Consider the following 21,908-nt stretch of genomic DNA (forward strand, 5'->3'; position numbering starts at 1 on the left):
AAACTGTATACTACTAATAATTTAATGGTAAAAAGTTTAATATTTAATAGGCTTAGCATTATAGGAACATTTATTTCAAACCATATATACTTTTCATAGCGATATATAGTAAGAATATCTATTACATTAGGATACATTACTGAGGGTACCTAAATAGAACAATGATTTCAAGAAGATCATGAAATTTTCTGACTGTTCATGGTTTTTTTCTTTGCTTTTAAATCAACAATGATGAGTATCAAGATCCAATGGTATTTTTTAGTTCACTGAATGAATGGATAAATGTGACTCATTTTATTTAAAAGTGTAAGTATTTGTAATATGCCGGAAATAATCAGCACAAACTTATGATAAGAAATTTCAGATACCAACTTCAAGATGGGTGATGGAGTTGGTAGTTTTTCAAAATTATTTTAGCAGGCCTATAATGAGAAAGTTTGAAAACCACTGCCATAGAACACAATCTCAGAGAAGCCCAAAGGAAAACTATGTGGGGGAAAGGAAATTTAGGAAGAAAGATTTCTTTTATTATTACTTTTAACTTCTGAATGTACCAGAAACCACTCTAAGTTGAAGTATTCTAGCTTACTTGCCAGGGCAGTTAGGCAGCCCTGCAATGGGTGAAATTTTAGGGGTATTTCTGAGCCATCCATAAACACTGTACTTACTCACTATGGTCACTAGGTGGCAAATACACACTGGTAACGAAGCCCTCTTCCCCTCTTCCCCTCTTCCAAGGGCTCTCTCAATTGTCCAGTCTCCTCCTGCAAAACGGAAAAGGATATGAATAACGACAATCGCAACAAACAATAGCAGGAAATATTTATTTCCATTTTCCAGCAACAGTAACAAGCCCTTAACATCTCTGACAATTTCAGAACCGGCCTTGCTTATGAAGCTCATCTACCCTTCCTCAATACCATTTACAATAATGTTGAGATGTTCTATGATATGACCATGAACTTTGACCACAAAACCCAAACCCTGTGCAGCTAAGAACTTCACCTCTGGTAAAACCAAAAAGCATCAGGAGCATCTATGACATTCTGAGCACAAGACCAAGACTTACATTTCACTGAATCTTCAAATAGCTCTAAAAGATAGGTGCTAATCTTACCCCCACACTACAGGTGAGAAAGCAGGAAAATGGCCCCAAATCATTGGGTTAGTAAGAAAATGCAGGTTTGGCTTTTTCTCACCAATTAAATAGCCATGCCGTTAAATACTACCCCGTGTGATGTTTCAGTGGGGTGTGTGTGTGTGTGCGTGTGTGTGTGCGTGCACATGTGCGTGTGCGTTCAGTGTGCGTGCACACACACACACACACACACACACACCTGTGCACACCAGATCTTTCAGCTCTCTTTCTGGTAATCTCTACATCTCTTTTTATACTGTATAGCCCTTAGAGGAAGCTAAATAATTTCCATTTTCTTTTGAAGAGGCTAAGAAAAAGGTACATTAAAGTCACAGCCTCCTTTGGAAAAGGGTTTATTTGTGTGTGCTTTTATAAGTACCTGAGTCTGTGTGTTTTCATGCGTATAAATCTCTGCCTATATCTCCACGTCTGTGCATATGTCTGTGTTTCTGTTTGCAGCATGATTAAGTCTATGTTTGCATCTATGTTGGCAGATGTGTGTGTGTGCATTCATATATTTGATGTACATGTAGGATTGAGTGCCACATGGGCATAGGAGCACATTTGTAGATCATTTGTGTGTGTGTACATGTGCCAATGTGTATAAATGTTGACATGTGAAGGTACATGTCTGTGGCTTTGTGTGCCTATGGCTATGTCTGTATTTTTTACCGTGTTCAGGACTGTGTTGTCTGTAGATACATGTGTGTAGGTCTCTTGCTTTCATATGCTGAGGATGTTGTGTTTCTGGCAGGGACCCCTGGCGTCTGAGCAGACATCTGCATGTGCCTTGTGTGTGTGTGTATAGGCAGGCGCTATTATGGAGTTCTGTTTGCATGTGTCTGGGAGAGAGGTTTGGAGTGTGTCACTATATGAGTTGGTGAAATCTTGCTTTTTTTGGAGGCAGGACTCATGTCTCTGTCTACCTGTGTAAGTCTGTGGAATTGCCTCTGTATCCCATGCACAGATCTCTGCATGAGTCCAAGTGTGTAAGCAGCATCTCTATGTGGAAATGTCTAGTCCTCATGTTTGCTGCGTGTAACGGTTCATCTGTGTGAGTAGCTGAGTGTCTGTATGCCTGTGCAGACATAACGTCCCCGGGCGTGTCTGAGTGTTGGTCCCCAGGTCCGTAGCTACACGTTCTTGCCGTAAGGCTTTATCTGTGTCTAGGTGCATCTATAGTCACACATGCGGCCTGTGTTCATCCACCTGTTCCTCCACCTCCGTTTTCATGTGTACGTCTGTGTGACCATCTTCATCTCCATAGGGGCGCGTGTGAGTGGATCTGCATAAACCTACCTATGTGAGGACGATTTTCTTCAGATGACTCTCCGGGTGAATGCACACGTGCCTGTATGCAGATGTTTATGTCGCTGCACGATATAAGGACTCCGCATGCATGAGAGTTTTGCGTGTCTGTGGGTACATGTCTGTGTGCGTGCTTCTGTGCTACGCATACGCATCTGTTCACATGCATACACATGGCGACACATACAAGTGTCCGTGCAACTGTATGTCTGGACGGTGCGCTGGATTCTGACAGGGTGTGCGTGCATTTCTATGACTATGTGCACAGATCATCAGACATGCGTGCCTCTGTGGGTATCTATGTGCCTCTGTGTTCAGGTATGTGTCTGTGGGCCTCCATGTCTAGCTATACATCTGTGTAGAACTCCATGCATGGGAATCTGTATGTATGCTTCTGCATACATCTGCTTAAGCTTCTGTAGCCATCTCTTTGTGATTCTGTACGGGTGCGGTCTGTGTGCCTCTGTGCACATGTCTGCATCTCCGTGAATGCCCTGTGTTTCTGCATGTGTACGTGGCTTTGCACACTCCTCTCACACATCTGAGTGAGCCTCTGTGAGTGCAGATGTGTTTGCCCACATAGATCTTTGTGTGGGTCTTTAGGCCTGTGTCTCTGAGGGTAGGTATATGCTTCTGCATCTAAAAGCATTTCTGCCAAAATGTCCCCCCCAATCTATGCAGAACACATCGCTCTTCTCTATAAAAGCATCTCTCTCATGCATATCCCACTATCTCTGTGTGTAGAAACATGTAGAAATCTCCGTATGGATCCGTATCTGACTTCTCCACGTACAAGTGCATTTATATGTGCACACCTGTGTGCTTGTGCATTTCCATGTGTACACCCACATACACAATTATTCCTCTGCATACTCCCATCTGCATCATCATGCATGTGCCTGTGTGCGCATTTAAATGTTCACAGTAAGCAGGAGCCCTTGTGTTGCATGTGCAGGCATGAACACGTTTGTGCCTGTGTGTTCTGATAACAACCATGCTTTTGTGTGTACATGCATGTGACCCTGAGATCAGGAAAACACCAGTGAGTACATGTTGAAAACACATGTATCTACCCATGAATGAATCTCTATGTTGCAGTGTTTGGGTGAAAGCCTCAGGGTCTGCAGAGCAGTAAAAACACATCTACCTGTGTCTGTGTCCGGGTGACTCTGTGCACTGATGGGTATGTATGCACTCGTGCAAACTCCTGTGTGTCTGTGAAGGTTCATGTGCATAAATGTTGGGAGTGGGGCCTGAGAGTGTGTCTAGGTTTCATGAGCCTCCAGAGGCATCGATGTGTCTTTGTACATGTATATGTGTGTGCATCTGTGCCTCTCTGAGGCTGTGAATCAGTAAATAGAACCTCTGGGTGCTAGCCAGGTCAGCATACATGTCTCTGCCTGCTTCTCTGGGTCTGTGTGATTGTGGATTATGTATGTATGACTCTGCATTGCTCTGTGCCTACATAGAGAACTGTGGGCATTCACACGTATCCTTGTGTGTGCATTTATGTATCTGTGTACACGTGAGATGACCCCTGTCGAGTCTCGGAGTTTTATGTTCATACTTGTGTAAACCTATGTCTCTGGACACATCTGCAGGTCTGGGTCAGTGGGAACATCTCTGGCATTGTGTGTGTGTGTGTGTGTGTGTCTGTGTGTGTGTGTGTGTCTGTGTGTTTTCTAGTATATACTTATCTATGATGAATATATGTGTGTAGTTGTGAGCACTTTCTTCCAGAAAGACTTTTCTGGTCGTTTCCCCACCTGCTTTTCTAGGATACAGCCAGCAGAAGGGGCTCAAGATTTTCTTCCTACTCTTGGGGTAGCCAAGAAAATAAACATTAAATATGGACTCCTTCGGAAAATGTCACTGACTGAAGACAGTAACTATGGTCTAATAACACAGAGGCTTTTTATAATCTGAAGACAAAAAGCAGGCGGCTGCTCAAATCCCACTGCCACTGCAGACGTTTCTGCCAGAGACTCTGGCCTGCTGCTACCTTCCTTCTCCCCTCTGGCCCCAGCCGGAGCCCACATGCTGCCCCCTGGCTGCCCACAGCCCACATGGTGTGGCTTCCACCCCACCTTCCGCTTCCCCAGGCTTGTCTATTATAAAGGGCCCCGAAGTTACGACTCCTACTTTCTCCCTCATTCTCCTTTGCTTTGACCAGCAATTCAGATTAAGATATATGGTGTTACTTAATCCCTACCACAGCCTAAGAGGCAGGAACCAGGGTCATCCCCCGGTTACAAAGGAAGGCCGATGATCAGGGAATTCGAGTGCGTTCTGTAGGTCATATGGCCAACAGGTGGCAGGGGCAGAATTCAAAACCAGGCCTGATGGACACCAAACCCGTATTACTTCTGCTCGACCACTGACCATTTCCACTATCGAATGTGCACAGGTCCCAGGGACCAGAAAACAGGCCCATCTGCCTCCAAAGACTGTGTTCTAAACCTTGATTCTTGATGTGATCTCATTTAATTCTTGGGATGACCTCAAAAGAAGTACTCTGTCCATGTTTACACGTGAGTATACAGACTCAAAGAAGTGAAGTCACTTGCCAGAGCTCTGTGTGAGCACGAGGGTCCTCTGTTATACCCTGTGGAGCAACACGTTGTTGAGGCCAAAAGTGACAGAGTATGTGCCTCATGAAGTGAAGCCGAATGTTCTGGTGTCACCATACATATTTTGCTGTCTTTCTTGGTGTGTGAGGCCTCCTGAGTATTGTATAGTGGGTCTAGGGGTGTCTGTGAAGTTTGGGACAAGTCTGGGCATCGTGGGGCGAACACGTGTGTCGTGGATTGTGTGTCTCTGCGCATGGCTCTTCTCCGGGTTGTAGGAGTGTCTGGGGACTGCGGGGCAGGTCGGAGGGAGCCGGGCTAGTTTCTGGCTTAGGTGGCGCGTCTCCGTGTAGTGCTGTGAGGCTAGATGTCATGTGGTGAAAGGCGCCATGCCTGGTTGTAGAGCCAGTCTCTGTGCTATGGGGTGAGGCTAGCTGTGGGGGGAGTCTGGGGGGGGAGTGAGTCTGAGTGCGGTGGAGAAAATCCTTCTGTGACGGGGAAATCTCTTTCTATTGTGGATGGATGTTACATCTTTGGGCGGGGATGAGTTGTAGGGTGGGTCTGTCTGAAGGAATGTGGGTCCAGGTGCTGTGGTGTGAGCGTGTGGGTTTTCTAAAGTATTAGTAGATTGTCGGTCCTGTGAGTGAGTTTCTTGTCACGTCAGTCAGCGACTGGTACGCTTCGTGTGTGCACTGCGAGGCTGTGCTCAGGGCACATTATGGGAAGCATAGCAAGGGGAGACAAGGTGACGCGGTGGATTGTGGGTTGTCTCTATGAATTACGGGTCCTGTGAGCCCTGAGCATCTGATTCGGAGTAACTCCGCTCTGTGGAAGTGATCCTGGGTGTTCTGAATTTCACGGCTGTGATTTTTTCGGTTGTACTACCAGGAAAGTCTGGGGATTGTGCAACATGTCCTTCCACTGCAGGGCATGTCTAGGGGTTGTGGTATAGACATGGTAGTCTGTACATTGTGAGATAGATCTTGGAGTAATGGGGTTAGACTATGTGTCATGGGTTGAATCTAGAGATTCATTGCAAGTTGTTTTGACATAGGGCCAGTCTTTGCATTGTAGGGTACGTCTGTGCCTTATGAGGAGCCTCTATGGGGTTTTTTTAAGCAGGGGGAGCCTCTCAGGTATGGGGTTGTATCTGGACATGGTATGGCATTTCTAGAGGTTGTGCTCCAATGCTGAGTATTGCGGGGCGAATGTGTATAATACAGGCTGGCTGCAAATGTGGTGTTGGGTGTGTTCTGGGGTTGTAAAGAGAGTATGGGTTGTTAGGGGCAAGTCTGGGTGTGGGGGAGCTTGTGTTTGTGCCGAGGGACTAGTCTTTGTGCTGTAGGGCAAATCTGCTTTATGATGTATTTGTGTGCGTGATGGGGTATGCCCGTGTGTAATTGAGTGTGTCTTGAATTGGAGATCTTTGTGTTGGGCGATGATTCATTTCGTAGGGTGAGTTTGTGTGGTGGAGCTTGCCTGTGTATCATGGGGTGTGTCTCTCGGTGGTGTGGGGCGAGGCTGCATTTTGTAAAGCTTATCTGTAGCACTGTGGGCCATGTATTGATTTTGTGGGGTGACGTGAGGTTGTGATGAGATTCTGTGTGTGTAAGAAAATCTGAGTGCTATGGGGCACATCATTCATTGTGGGGAAAACCTGGTCTGGGTTGAGTTTGGATCCTGTGATTTGATTCTAGATGTCTGGGAGTGAAATTGCATTTGGGACACAGTCTGAGCATGATGTGGCCATTGTGGGACTGTGGGGAGTGTCTGTATTTTCCAGGTATTTTGTACATTGTAGGACGCATCTTTTTATTGGAGGCTTTGCCGAGGTGTTGTGGGGGTATGTGCACCACAGACCTAGTGTCTAGGTTGTGGATCAAGGGTGCCTTGTGGAGCAAGGCTGTGTGGTAAAGCTGGTGAGGAGTATTTGTCTTGTGGAGTGACTGTGTGTGTGTGTGCGTTGGGGTGAATCTGTACATCAGAATGCAATTTTGCATTTGTAGGAGAAACCTATGTGTTATAGGGTACATCTGTCCATAGCAAGTTAGCTGGAATGTACTGTGGAGCTATTTTGTGCCTTACGTGTAAAACATATCTTAGTGTTGCATGGCAAGATTGAATTTGGGGGTGTCCCTGGAGGTATACAGTCTATTCTTACCACAGTGGGGTAACTTTATGTTGTAGACTGAGGCTGTGCATTCTAGGGAGAATTTTTGTGTTGTGAGACTTAGCCGTATGGGGTAAGTCTGGGCATTGTAGGGCAAGTCTGTTCATTGTAAGTTCATTGTAGGTATTGTGAGGCATTTCCGCGTAGTGTGGTGCAAAACTGAGTTTTGAGGCAAATCTTGGTGTATGGTAATATTGGATGCCCATGGAGTAAATCTTGGTATTTTTTGGAGAATCTCCGCATTGTGAGGTGAATTTGTGCACTGTGATAGGACTCCATGGGCTGTGGTAGGAGTCTTACGCCATGGAGCATGGGTGACATCATAAGTTGGTCTAAGAATTGAGGGGTGAGTGTGGGTGCTGTGGGAGAGTCTGGGTACCATGAGGCTCACAGGCACGTTGTGGAGGGTTTCTTGGTGCTGTGGTGCATGTCTGTGTGTTTGGGCACCTATCTGGCGGTTGTGGTATGTGATGGGCTAATTATTTGCTTTGTGGTTGAGTCTCTGCATTGTGGGATAATACCACATAGGGGTAAAGTCTGTGCACTGTAGGATGAATGTGGAAGCTGCGTAAATTTCTATGCATTTGTGGGACAAGTCTGTTTCTTTGGTATGTTTTAGAGCTACTGGACAAGGATGCTGGTGGGGGTGGGGCAGAGTCCAGGCATCTGAGGAGGTCACTGATGTCGTGGAGGAGTCCGCTGATTATGGAATGTATGTTTTGAGAAATGTTTGCAAGTTGTTATATAAAACTGCGTTTCGGGGCGGGGCGGTCCCTATCTTGTGCGGTGTTTCTGTGTATTACAGGACGTACGCTGTGGGAGAAGCTGTCCATTCTGGAACAAGTGTGTGTTTTCATGCAATTTGAGATCCTATGGGTGGACATTATAGGGAAAACTCTGCAGTGTTATTGGATTCTGTGCACCGTTTGGGTGGATCTAAGCTGTGACTGTTGTCTGTATATTATATTGTGTGTCTGGGCTTTGTGAGACGGATGTGAGCTATCCGTTGGTTCTAAGCAAGGGCAAATCTATGCGCTATGCTGTGTTTGATGCAGGGTGGGTGTGTGTATTTGGGGCTGAGTATGCATGTTTGGCACAAATTTGGAAACTGTGTGGTAAGTATGTGGTGGGGGAGACTTTGTTCTCTGGGGAAGGTGTGTGCGTTGTTGGTTATGGTTGTACATTACAATGCGGTTCTGCATATTGGGCAGCAACTCAAACCTTGGGAGCAGAGTTGGAGTGCTGTGGCTCCTTTTTACTCACTGCAGGTCAACCATGGGCTTGGTGAGGGTGTTTCCACGGGGGCATAGTTTTATATTTTAATATGGTTTGGCAGCTATTTTTAGAGTCTGTGTGTCATATTGTGAGTTTGAAACTCTGTGGGTCAACTCTGTGGAAGTTCGGGTTTGGGTGCAAGTTTGGGATTTGTAAAGTTAGTGTGCTGTGGGACAAAAGTGTGTTAGGCTGATCTGTCTCTTGAATCGTGAGCAGATGTGCTGTGCTGTGATCCTACGTGTTGCATGAGAAGTCTGTACCTGGGGACACATCTCTGCATTGTAGGGAATGTCTATGTATTGTAGTGTATGTGTGTACAGTGCTTGGGCAAGTGGGGTAACTGCGTTCATTGTGCGGTTGTTGGATATATTGCGGGATGGATTGTGTCTTGTTGGAAGAGGAGCTTGAGTTTTGTCACTGACCCCAAGTGTGTTTGGGATCCATCTTCTGCTGAAGGATGTGTGTGTGTGTATTTTGTATCAACTCTGAGTATTGTGTGTCATGAGTTGACCCTACACGATGCATGGCAAATACGTACACTCCAGGGTGGTTTTGTATGCTTTGATCCGGGTCTGTGAGTGGTGGGTGCCTTCTACCTAGGAATTGTAAAGAATGTCTGAATGGCCATGTCGTGGAAGAGAGACATGATGGGGCATGTTTCTGCACTGTATGAAAACCCTTGTGACATGAGATACATTTCCCCATTGTGACTTGATACTGTGCGTTGCAGGGGCATGTCAGTGTTTTGCGATAGGATTTTGTGCTTTTGGGGAAGAGTCTGAGCTGTGCATTTGTGCCCGTGCATTGGGTTTTTTGCAAATCCGTATGCTGCATGATGAGCTAGTCAGTGGTGGGGCTAGGAAGTCTGTGTAACGGATTGTGGAAGCACGTTTCAGGATGTGTCTTTGTCCAACAAGACAGCTCTATGGGCTCTGTTGCCCCTATCTTCCCTGGAAGCCAGGTGTTTGCGTGGCCGGGTGAGGGTATGTTGTAAGGCAGGTCTGCGTCCCGGTGCGCTGCTAAGGGCTTTGGGGGCAAGTCAGCGGGCTGCGTGTTTGTGTCTGTGCGTTAATGGTATGGTGTTCTGGGTACTGTGGAATGAATCTGGGTGTTATGGGGTGATTTGGGGGTTTGCGACACATGCGTGTGCACTTTAAGACAGGCCTTTGTGTCCGGGGAGAAGTCTAGGGTTGTGATATTAGAGCAAAGCAAGTAGGACATGGCATGGGTCTGCGCATTGTGGTTTAAATGTCCTGTGAGGCGTGTTTGTGTCAAAGATGAGGGGGTCCGACATCTGTCTGGATAGCGGGGCTCGTCTATGTGTTGTCTGGGGTGTCCAGGTGTGGACAGGCAAGTCGGAGAGTTGAGGAGCGTATCTATATGGTAGAGAAGCTGGGGCGGGGAGAATGCTTTGCCGTGAGCCTGGGTGTGGTGGTTCTAGCGTTTTCATTGTGGAGTGACTGTGTAGGTTGTGGAGCACACCGGCTGTGTAGAGTGAATCTGTGTGTTGTGATTCCAACCTCCGCACGGAGTCAGCGGTGCACAGCAGGCCGGTGGTATGGGGCGGACTTGTGTGCCGCGGGGTTTATGTGGCCTTTGATGGGGTTTATACGTGGTTCTGTGGTGTGTAAGGACTACGTGCATGGTGTGGCGCTGTGGGCTCTGTGCGGCATACCTCGGCGTTATGTTACTATTCTGTGCCTTATGGGGCGAGCCTGTGTGTTGGGGGGCAAGTCTGTGGGCTCGGTCTGTGAGCAGTGAGTTGCCTCTGACTGTTCCGATGTGAGCGCGGGTCGTGCAGGCATCTGCGTTGTGCATTGCGGAGCGTGTTTGCGGACCGTGGGACAAGTCTGTGGCTCTGGGTTGTTTCTGAGTTCGATGGGCCCCGCATATCTTTGGGGGGACTGTGTGGAGACAGCTGAAGGTGTCCGGGGCCTTTGCACTGTGAGCTGATGTGACTGCCCCCAGGGGAGCTGCGGGCTGTGCGGGTGCCGGAGCGCACAGTGGGACAAGGGGGCGCCCCGGGAGGCCACTCGCTGCTGCGTGGGCGGAGTCCGCACCCTGACGCTGGCTCTGAGGAGTGTAGGGCCTGTCGAGGTATTGTGTGCGGCTGTGGGCGTCCGCGGGTTTCCGTTTGTTGAGGGACAAGTCTCGGTATTGAGAAGTGAAGGTGTTGACTGGAGCGTGTGTGTGGGTGACGTGCCTCATACAGGCCTCGCAGGGGGTATCTGCTTTGTCGTCCGACTCTGCGTGTGGAAGATCTGTCTGTGGGGAACGGGGCTATCCATGTCCTGAGGCACAAGCCGGCGTGTTGCGGAGCAAGTCTGAGTCCTGCGGAAAGATAATCTGCGTTATGGGGGGAGTCTGAGCATGGGGAGCGATTCGGGGTATGCGGGGTTTTGACAGGGATGGCGTGACACAACGCCGTGTGTTGGAAAAGCCTACGCATTGTGGACTGTTTCTAGGGATGTTAAAGTGAGTTCTTTACGTTGTAGGTCTAGTGTATTTTGTGGTATGTGTATTGTAGAGCCTGTATATACACGTGTGTACGTATACACGCATATATACACATACACATATATTCATGTATGCATGCGAGGGCGCATTCGGCTGACGAGTCTCCACGTGGCTAAGCGGTCTGTGCCTCGGGTATGCAGATGCACTGCACCGTGTGTCTAGGTGTGGTGTGATGCGTCGCTGTTCTGCAGCCTCCACGTGGAAGCTGCTTCCGGGCGTCGTGGCCTACGTGCAGTCATCACGGGACTGTGAGCAGAGGGTGGAGAGAGTGGGAGCTCTGGTGTGGTTCTAGGCTTTATGGGGGTAGACTCCATGCATCAGGGGGTCGCTTCTAATGATTCTAGATTAAGTCTTACCATCATAGTCCAGGTCCTTGTGCAGAAGAAAGAACAACAGTAACAGCAACAACAAGATCAACTAACATCCATAACGCTAAGGTTCTAAACACTGCAGAGGCGTTCACTCATTTATTCCTCTTAACAACCCTGCTAAGTAGGTACCATTATTATTCCAATTTCTGCCTGAGAAAAATAAGGCACAGAGAGGTTAAGAAACTTTTCCAAAGTCACACAGTTAGTAAACGATACATGTAGGATTGGAACCTGGTCAGTCTGAATCCTAAGTGGAAGTTTTTAACCCCAATCTATACTGCCCCTTCGTTTGGGGGTGTGCTGTGTGTACGGAATGTCTCTGGGTCTTGTGGAGTATGTCTAGGTGTGGTGGCAGGTCCTGGGTTACAGAACGGCCAGAGATTATAAAATTAATCCAAGTAATGTGGGGCTTCTGTGTGAATTGTGCAACGGGTTTCGTGGAGAGGGCATTCTTTCACATCGTTAGGATGTCGAAGGGTTAACGTCTGCCCTGTGCGCAGGCCAACTGTGTAAGCAGTATGTCAAGCCTCTGCTTTCAAGGAAACTTGTGTGGTGGTGTGATTGTGTGATTGTCGAAGGGTTTTGTGTGTTTGCATGAGCACCTATTCGGAAAGTGTGCTTACTCGGGAGTCCAGTCCCTGGATCACGGCGTGGGTCTGTGCCTTGCGGAATCTGGGTGTTGGTGCTCAAGTCTGCTTTATGGGGGAGGTTCGTATGTGACGATGCACCTCTGTGAGTCATGGGGCGACCATGTGTGCTGCGGGAAATGTGTCTATGTTGTCGGAGTCTCCAGGAATTCTGGGGCTCACTGCTACATGGTGTGGGGGGGGGCGGTCTGTGCACTGGAGGATGCCTCTGTGTGTTGCAATGTGTGTGTGCATGGTGTGTTCTCATGGAATGCGTCTATGCATTTTGGGCCTGTGCTCATGGGAAGTGTCTTCATGTTGTGGGACATGTTTGTGCAATAGAGGCAGCAGGCAGGCTGAGGGGGAGGAGTTTGTGCATTGTGGAGCGACGGCGTGTGTTACGAGATGGTGAGCACCGTGAGGCTTCTCTGTACATACTGAAGAAACGCTAGGTGTCTTGGGCTGTGCAATCTGTATCATGGAATGTTCTCGGGATTCGTGAGGAGCGTTAGTTTATAGGAAAGGCCTTACGTTGTGGGTTTAGTCTGTGTGTTATAACGTAACCCCAGGCATCGTATGTGGTCTATGCATACACACTGAGCTGAACCGGAGCAAATCTGTGTCCTGTAGAGCATGTCTAGGTGTTCTGGATGAGTCTGTGCGTGACGAGTCTGCACCATGGGGAACCCGTGAACTGTTGGCTGAGTCTGTGTGTTGCAGGAGGAGTCTTAGGATCAAAAAAAATATCTGAGTGTATGTGTGGGGGGGGGTGTTGGTGTGATATAGGGCACATCCCTGAGTTGCAGGGAGCATGCATGAATGTTTGTGTGTGTGTTGTGTTGTGTTGTGCTGTGGGTCTGTGCCTTGTACGGTGAGGCTGGGGGTCGTGCGTCTAAACACTGCGGAGTGAGTCTGTGTATCATGGAGCAAGTCTGTGCACTGTAGAGCAAATTTCTTGATTGTACTACAGCTCTCTCTCATGTGAGCGGCATCGGTTTAGGGTTCTGTGTTCTGTGGGGTGTGGGGGGTTGCGGTGGGCGATCTGTGTGCTATACAGTGCTCGCTTCTGCAGCACATATACTAAAATTGTGTGCTATAGAGTATCTGCACCTGTCCTAGGGCCGGTCTATGTGTCACGTGGTGAGCCTTTGTGTTGTCAGGTTCTAGGTATTTGGGGTTAACGGTACTAGTGGCTAGTCACTCCCTTCGGAGTAGGCCCTGTTGTTACGTTTGTTTTACAGAGGAGCAAACTGAAGAACAGAGAAACGTACTTACCCCAGGTGATACACTTAGAAAAGGGTGGAACCTGGATCCTAACCCAGGTAGTCTGGGTCCAGAGGCCTTGCTCTTAACCACTACCCAAGCTGTGTCTCTGTCGCAGGCCCGAGTTGTAGCTCAATGATACAGGAAAGTAGGTCTGTAGACTACGATGGAAATATTTGCATTGCGGGGGTCATATGTGTGTCGTGTGTCTGTCCGTGTGCTTGGGGAGTGTTTATGTGAACGGTCGGTCTTCTGTTTTGGAGTAATGATGCCAGTCCATGTGCCGCAGAAGAAAGCTGTGTGTCCAGAGTGAGCGTGAGTAGGGCGTGGGGCCGGTCTCCGCCGTGACGGGCGGCATGCCTGCACACTCGGGGTGAGTATCCGCGTTCAGTGGTGTTTGTGTGTGTTGCGGGGCAAGTGTATACACGGACGGGGGGACGTGTTCTGGGCACACTTGTGTACGGGCAGCGGCGTAGTGAGCGGTGAAATGGGTCCCCGGGCTTTGAGGCAGCTCTGGGCGGTGTAGAGCCCACGGCTGCCCATGCCCAGGGTGTGTGCTCGCGGGGCGGAGGCTCCGGAAGGAGTGTGGATTTTGTGAGGCGAATCCGTGTGGCACGTGTGTGTGGCCCAGTGGCGTGCGCCGGGGGGTTGGAGCGCCGTGCTGGGGAATGTGTTTGGGTGACACGTCTGCGCTGTGAAATGAACGAGGGGAGCCTGGATCGTGCCCGTGACTGGCCCCGCGGGGGGACATGTGTGTGCCCGGAGGCCGGGGGCTGGACACTCTGGAGACAGCTTAGGTGCTGCTGTGGCCTGAGCGTGTCTGTCCTAGACCCAGTCTGTCCCTTGCGGGGCCAACGTGTGCTGGGGCTCTACAACGCCCAGAGCTGCCTCAGCTCGGGGTTGAGCGTCTGCATGGGGGAGGCTGAGATGCTGCAGAGCAAGGGAGCCCGCCACGGGGCGAGCATCTGCGTCGTGTGGGGGCGGCATGAGTTCTGATGTGACCCAGTGCGCTGTGGGAGGTTGGGTGTGGTGGCCCAATCCTGTGTGCCCGCGGCATACACACACCACTGCACCTCTGGGATGTGGGGGGAGCTTGCCTGAGGGCCGTGGGTTTAATCTGTGTGCCATGGTACGTCTTCAGGCTGTGGGGTGAGTCTGTGTTCTTAGGAGCATGTCCTTGTGCTGTGGGACAAGTCTGTGTCTTGGGGAGAGGCTGTGCACCCTAGGGCCAGTCGGCCTGAAGTGGGGAGGGCCTGGGTCCCATGGAGAAAGTCTGTGGGGTGAGTTTATACGCTGTAGGGGATGTCTGTGTGCTGTGGGGCATCTCGGTTTGTAGGGCAGACCGTGTTCTGTGGGAACAATCTTTCGGCTGTGGGGAGAATCTGTGTTTTGTGGGGAGACTCTCTGTGCCATGGGTTTAGTTTGCATTTTATGGGGTGAGTCCATGTGATTTGGGTCATGTCTGTTCCACACGGAACAAGTTTGCGTCTTTTTGGGATGGCCTGTGTCCTGTGGTGTTTGTCTATGTGCCACAAAGCAAGTCTGTCTGGTGTGGGACAGTGTGTCCCTCGGTGTGGGTCTCCAAGCGGGGCCAGGAACTGTGTTCTGGGGGAAAGTCTGTGTTCTGTGGACAGTCCATGTGCTCTAGAGTGCATCTCTGTGTCATGGCATAAGGCCGTGTGCCCTTGCGGCGGGGAGTATCTGTACGCTCTAGGGAGTATCTTCGGGATGTGACCTGTGCCCTGGGGAGAATCTTGGCCATTGGTTTAGTCAGTGGGACACTGGGAGAAATCTGTGTGCCGTGGGGAGAATCTGTGTGCCATGGGCATCCATGAGCCATGGGCAGAGTCCATGCTCTGTGGTGAGGTCTGTATCCTGCAGGGCCTGTGTCCCGTACAGTGAGACTGTATTCGCTAGAGAGACTATGCTAGGCGAAGGGCCTGTGTGATATGGGGATAGTCTGTGATATCGGGGATTGTGCACGTGTCGTGGATACAGTCTTTATGGAACAGTGAGTCTGTGGCACGTGCGGTAGATCCATGTCCCTTCGGTGAGACTTTTTGCCTTGTGGAGAATGTGTGTGCCTTTAGGTAAATCTGAGTGATATGGGGGATGCCTGTGTGCTATGGGGCAAGCCTTTCTGCTGTGGTGCTTGTCCATGTGTCATGGGAAAAGCCTGTGTGCTGCAAGGTTAAGAAAAAGAGAGAGAGAGAGAGAGAGAGAGAGAGAGAAAGTGTGTGTGTGTGTGTGTGTGTGTGTGTGTGTTTGACCAGTGGACAATAGAGGATAAGTTTGTACATTGCAGGGCAAGTCTGTTTCAGGGCAAATTCTCCTTTAATATCTACAGATGATACCAACACTTACACTACGGTTACTATGTAACAGACACTGTTCTAAAGGTGCTATTATTAAACTCCATTTTATATCTGAGAAAATGGAAGCACTATGTCACGCAACTACCAAGAGGCGCACGTCTGAAACCAGGCAGTTTGTTTCCTGTGTCCACACTATCATGAATCTCCTTAGGGTTCCAGGAGCATCAGTGGCCTCAAACACTGGGAATACTTCGTGGTCACTGCTGGATATATTGAGAGAAGGGAACGTGGAAGAAAAGGGAGTAGCTCAAAGCCTTCCAAGTATTAAAAAAAAAATAACGCAATGCTCTATATAAGATAAGATGGCAGTCTAGATGGCAGTCTAGCCCAGAAAAACTGACATCATGACTGCAGAAGAGAGCCTCCAGTGACGTCGGCCCCCACCACAGTCGTCCCCCCCCCCCCAGCTCGCTGACACAGCCACATTCTGCCACTGCAGAGGAGCAAATGCGCATGCCCTGGAGAGCTGCTGTTGCCAGGGAAACCAGCCTCCAGTCACAAACAAATCACAGCCTAAATGTGCAAGTCAAGAAATGACTGGGACTCTGGCTGTGAGCCAAATGAGCCCCTAATAAGGGCAAGCAAGTCACCCTCCAACCCAATGCCCCCAGTTTTTCTTCCTGAATCAGGAAAGGCTAGAGGCCAGAGTCAGGAAGACAACAGAGAAAGAAGGCTGTGTTGGGAGTGGGAATGGGGCTGGGACGGCCAACAGTGGGTAGCAGGTGATTTTCATAATCAAAGATTTCTGTAAGCAACATTTAACTCTTCTCCCACTGAGTCTGCGTTTCATGCTGGAGCCTTCCGCCTACAGTGAAAAGAAGTGAACCACTGGGGGTGTGTCTACCTACAAGAGATGGCGGCAGTGACGGCAAGGATTGGGACTCATCCTACCTTCTTTTAAATCCCTAGATTGGACTACTGCCAGCAACAGGCTGGCAAACATTATTTATTTCTGCTCCTCACACATCTCTTACATTTCCTTCTTATACCATTCTAGAAAATTCCAGAGACTAAGACCAGACAGCTTTAATTCTCCGAGAACCTGAGGAGTAGAAAAAAGGGTTGAAGAAGGAATCATAGGAGTCACACTAACTAACCCTGGGGGTAAGTTTTGAACACACAATTAGAATGCCAGCTGTGTCCAAGAGGAATAGCACATCTGGAACAGTGGTTTTCTATATTCAGATTCCTCAATTTTAATTTGTGAAAAGCATCCGATAAAAATACAATTTTGGAAAATTTTAAATTTATAAATCTTGTTTGAAAACCACTGCCCTAAACCACATGTGCCTAGAGTCCTTGAAAGGCATGAACACGAACATGATGTTTTAGAAAGCGGCCAGAAGCTGCAAGAAGGTAGGAATGTGACCATCTCGGGTAGAAAGAAAATGGCCAACCTGTGGACACTATACCCTAGCTAAAGGGAGAGCAGTTGTTGCCATTTCATATCAGTGGAAGAAGGTTGAATTATTCAATAAATGATGCTGAAACAATTGGTGACCTATTTGGAAAAAAAACAAAATTAGATCCTACTTCATATTCATACCACATACCAAAATGAATTCCAGATGAATTAGAGTTAGTTGTAAAAAAAAAATGAAGCAATGAAATAACTAGAAAAAATACAAGTCAATATACTCACTAAAGGAAAGAAATAAATCATAAAATCAAAAATTGATAGCTACGGATATCTAAAATATAAAGCTGTAACATGTAAAAAAAAAAAAAAAACCCCAGCATAAATGATACAAAATCAATAGGCAAACAACAACTGGGAAATAATGTTTTTACCACATATGATAAACTAATTAGGTGATAATGTATAAGGTGGAGGTGAAGGAGGAGAAATCTTAAACTGGTTCATACCATTTGATCCAGAAATTCCCCATCTACGAATTTATCCTAGGGAAAAAAAAAACAGAAAAGTACACAGAGGTTTATATGGAAAGATATTCCTTAAATTGTAACAGCAAAGACTGCACATATAGACATTCAGTAAGTGGACATTTAGTGGGACACCTTTATGATCAGAAATTATGCATCCGCGAAACACTGACTTCTTGTGGAATGTTTAAAAATATGAGGAATTATTTTCAATATAATGTTGAATGATTATTAAAGCAAGCTGAAAACTATATATATATATATATATACACACGTCATATATGTAGTTTTATTTATATATATATAAAATTTTCATTTTGTATATAAGTATATATCTCTGGCATTTCTTTGCATGTATTCAGGAAAGAGGGACAGAGTAATTTTTCCAAATTTTAAACAATTAATGTGTGGTTTTTTTTTATGATAAAGAGGTAAGATACCATTTTTAAGAAGCTACTTTAACAAGGGCTATAAAAGCAGTGGGAGCACAGAGAAGAAAGTCTAGGAATAAAGACAGTAAAAACCAAGCCTGACTACACTGATTTAACCGTGGAGGAGCCAGCAAGACACACGCAGTGCAGACTACATGAAGATTACAGCATCATTACAGAATTTCTTATACAAGATGGACTCCTGGAAAATTTTCTTCACTACCCCAGAGAATAGTCACATGTCCCTGGATGCGTCAGTCATTCTCTTTGCCGCAGTGCTCAGTCCAATGCCCCCTCCCTTTGCCTTTAACACACTCTCCCCCACAACCACCCCCTGCAAAACATGCCACCCGCAGACATTTTTGGCTTGGAAAAATGGCCCATCTTGAGAGCTTTCATTTAAGCGTTTCCTTCTTATTTTCCCTTCTTGATTGCTGTTTGTCATCTAACTCAAAAATCTACCTTTTTTCCCTCCTTCCCCTTGAAGGGACCAACAACCTAAATTTCAAAGAAATAAAAAGACCACCACTTCAGTTTTGTTTTGTTTTGTTTCGTTGCAGAAATGGATCTACGAATGCGATTTCCAGGTGAAAGGGGGGCACAAAAGCTTACGCATTTTCAGGCACATTTCAGGAACAAACATAAAAGCTTTTCTGATAGGAATCTCTGAAATCCTTCTCAAATAAAGAAGTACTTGAGAATATTCTGCCTTTACTGTACAAATTGATGTCCATGAATACAAATCAATCATTTTCAAAATAAAGGCAGCCACAATATTCATTATTTCCTTTTCATGACTTCTCATCCTAAACCCAAATTTTAATCTTTCCCATTCAACACATGTTCATTTCTCCTTTGAAGTGATTAAACTGAACATTACAGGCTACCCTCCTCATTTTCTCTCCTGTACAGACATCCAGTCACATGATTTTCTTCATTTAAAAAAAAAAATGAGGTATGGTATCTTCCCATTGCAAAGTAACAGTTTTGTCATGCTCTCTCCATACGGGGATAGGAGCTCAGATCTGAGAACGTCTTCAATCATAACCCATTCTATCAAGTCTAATTCAAACACTGTAAGGCTGAGATACTGTTTCAAGTGCAATTTCTCATCTAGGTAACATCTTCATCAAGTCATATGTTGGGAAATATCTTATCAGAATCACAAGGGGAGATTCCTATATTTCCTTCCAGCAACTCATTTGCCATTTAAGAAACAAGCTTTGAACTAGTAAATGACCGGGGAATATTTAGAATGGAACTAACCCATCTTCCCAATACTGCTGATTAGAATCAGGAATTCCTACACAGTTCTGTATTATTCTTTTCCATCAAAACTTGTCACTTGCTTTGAAAAGCACATTTTGGGGACCTATTTTACAAAAGATTTCTCAGCTACTTACCAGCTGCACACGCTCTGCTTCTCCATCAGCTCTGAGATTGTCGCACTGAAGGGGAGGGGGAAAGCGGCAGCAGCCACTTGAAACTGAGCTGTGCTCTGAAGAAGGGATTAGCTCTATGGAAAGAAATGAAATGCCTTGGGATTACCCCCAAATTCCTCCAAAAACATAAAAATCGTATTACATGTTACATGCTAAAAAGTACATGTTCATCAAAGAAGAGATTTTAATAATAAAACCTCCAATCTAAAACCTACTTAAAGCGCTTTGGTTTTCAGAGGAACCCCTACAATGTCTTGGGCTTTTGGCTCTTCCGTCTCCTAGCAACAGTCTCATTAATATTTCTTTTCTGCAGTGGTCCTACTAGGCATCAGAGAACATTGACAAGGTCTAGTCTCTGGGAACATTTTGTGGTTCAGTATGTGTTTTCCCCCAGGCAAATAATAAGGAGAGTCGGGCCTTAAATAACAAGTTCCCCAGAGGAAGATTTTGACAGAGACTGTTCTTCTGCCCTCCCTTGGTGCAACCCTGCCATTGGACCCTTGATCTAAAGATGGGCCTCAACAAAGGATGCCTAAATCCCTTCTGCAATCCCCAAATTACACACAGAAACTTACGCCCTAAACCAGTGTTCTTATCCACTATGCCCGGAAAAACAAAAAACCACACAGAATTCACCTGTGTCCTTAGCTCTGTCACCACGACCCCCACCCAACAGCATGGCTACTGGAGGTATATGGCATAAAAACAGTGGATGAACTATAAGCAGATGGAAACCCACTTATCTGTAAAGATTAACATTAATATGACAGAATATTGACTATACGTTAGGGAAATAAGAGCAGGTAATTATACAATATGTACAATGCAATCACTTCTTATAACTTACGTGGATAGGAATAAATGTACGCAAAAAAGTCTGGAAGGACACTACACCAAAATGTTAAGAGTGATTATGTCTGGGTTTTCCATGGATGGTAGAATTTGATGGGAGTTTAGATCATTTTTCTTTTGATGATCTATTTAATAACTCTCCTGCAATTAACACATATCCCTTAGGCTATTAAAAGAGAACCATGCCTAACAATGTGGATGTTCTTATTGCCACTGAACTGTACACTTAAAATAGTTACAATGTTAAATTTTATGTTATCTGTATTTTACCACAGCAAAAAAAGAGCAAACCATTCATTCACTCCACAAAGGTGTACTGAGTTTCACCACATTCAGTATACTATATGGTGGGCAGATTATACAAATGAATAAAACACAATCTGTTCCCTTCTGAAAGCTCATAATCTAATGAATGACTACCCCCCCAAAACCTCTATATGGGTTTTTATTATACATGACATGTAGAATTGCTGCCTTTAGAAATGGAGATATTTTGTTAACATACTTTTTACATTTCATCAATTTTGGGTAACATTTATAATTAAGATTGTTACATTGCTTGCCTAAAAAATACTGGACTTCCAGTGGGTAGAGGAAGTAAAGAAATATATATTAAATATTTTAATATGTTATTAAGTATTTTAATATGTAAATAAATATATACACCCCTCTGTATATGTGTATAAAATTGTCATATTTTTTAAAGGACAGGAAGGGAAACTGTTCTAGATTAAAGAAGATTAAAGAGATATGACCCCCCAAAAAAGTATGATGACCAAATGCACTGTGATCTTTGGTTAGATCGTGTATAGAAAATAAAACAGCTATAAAAGACATTTCAGGAACAATGGAGACATTTGAATGCAGACTAGATAATATTAAATCAATATAAAAGTTGTTTGGTATGATAATATAGGAGGATGGATTTGTTCTCATGAGATACATGTAAAGTACTGAGAGGCAAAGTGCCATTACGTCTACTAAGTACTCTGAAATGCTTTAGAAAAAATTGTAGTAATAGATAAGGCAAATGTGGCAATATGTTAATAATTGGTAAACCTATGTTAAGTACATACAAGTTTTTACTATATTACTCTCTGGTCTAAAATCAAGAAAATAAAATATTTTTTAAAATAATTATTGTAGGGGTGCGCTTGAGTGGCTCAGTTGGTTAAGCATCCGACTTTGGCTTAGGTCATGATCTCAGAGTCCTGGAATCAAGCCCCCCGAGTTGGGCTCCCTGATCAGCGGGGAGCCTGCTGGTCCCTCTGCACCCCCCTACTTGTTCTCTCTCTTTCCCTCTCTCTCTCAAATAAATAAAATCTTTAAAATAAATAATTATTGCACAACTATATTTAAAGCTAAAATTCATTTAAAAAATTATTTATTCAGTTTTAATAATAAATGGTTCTGATGGATATGACAAAGGAAATGGATGTGTATAGATTAATACAATCTATCCCAAAGATTAAAGCTTTTTACATTGGAATTATGGAGAAAACATTTTTATTTGTCTGTTGGATAATGATGTTATTGTCTTTTCACACATTAAAAAATGCTTTGAGAAATGTGCATTACTTTCTTTCTAAAAAAATTCATATACATTTGGGAATTAATGACAATTACATTTATAATCTCTCATTCAGAGAAAGCTTTCCATACAGACCAACTGGATGATGAATTTTTGTC

The 21,908-nt window shown here is 45.8% G+C and overlaps 1 long non-coding RNA gene across 4 annotated transcripts in view; it reads right to left on the bottom strand.

Annotated features, from left to right (window-relative positions):
• Positions 1-19,393, bottom strand: part of LOC122897313 — a 55,129-nt gene extending 35,736 nt beyond the window's left edge. For 3 of the 4 annotated variants that reach the window (XR_006382510.1, XR_006382508.1, XR_006382509.1), the window contains exons 1-3: positions 19,329-19,393; positions 17,477-17,512; positions 669-764 (exon numbers count right to left, since the gene is read on the bottom strand). This is a non-coding gene — a long non-coding RNA (uncharacterized LOC122897313). The remainder of the gene's footprint in view (positions 1-668; positions 765-17,476; positions 17,513-19,328) is intronic. The other variant, XR_006382511.1, reaches the window with a different exon arrangement.
• Positions 19,394-21,908: the final 2,515 nt, after the last annotated feature.

The sequence above is a fragment of the Neovison vison genome, chromosome X, assembly GCF_020171115.1.
Source record: "Neovison vison isolate M4711 chromosome X, ASM_NN_V1, whole genome shotgun sequence".
Classification (NCBI taxonomy): Eukaryota; Metazoa; Chordata; class Mammalia; order Carnivora; family Mustelidae; genus Neogale; species Neogale vison.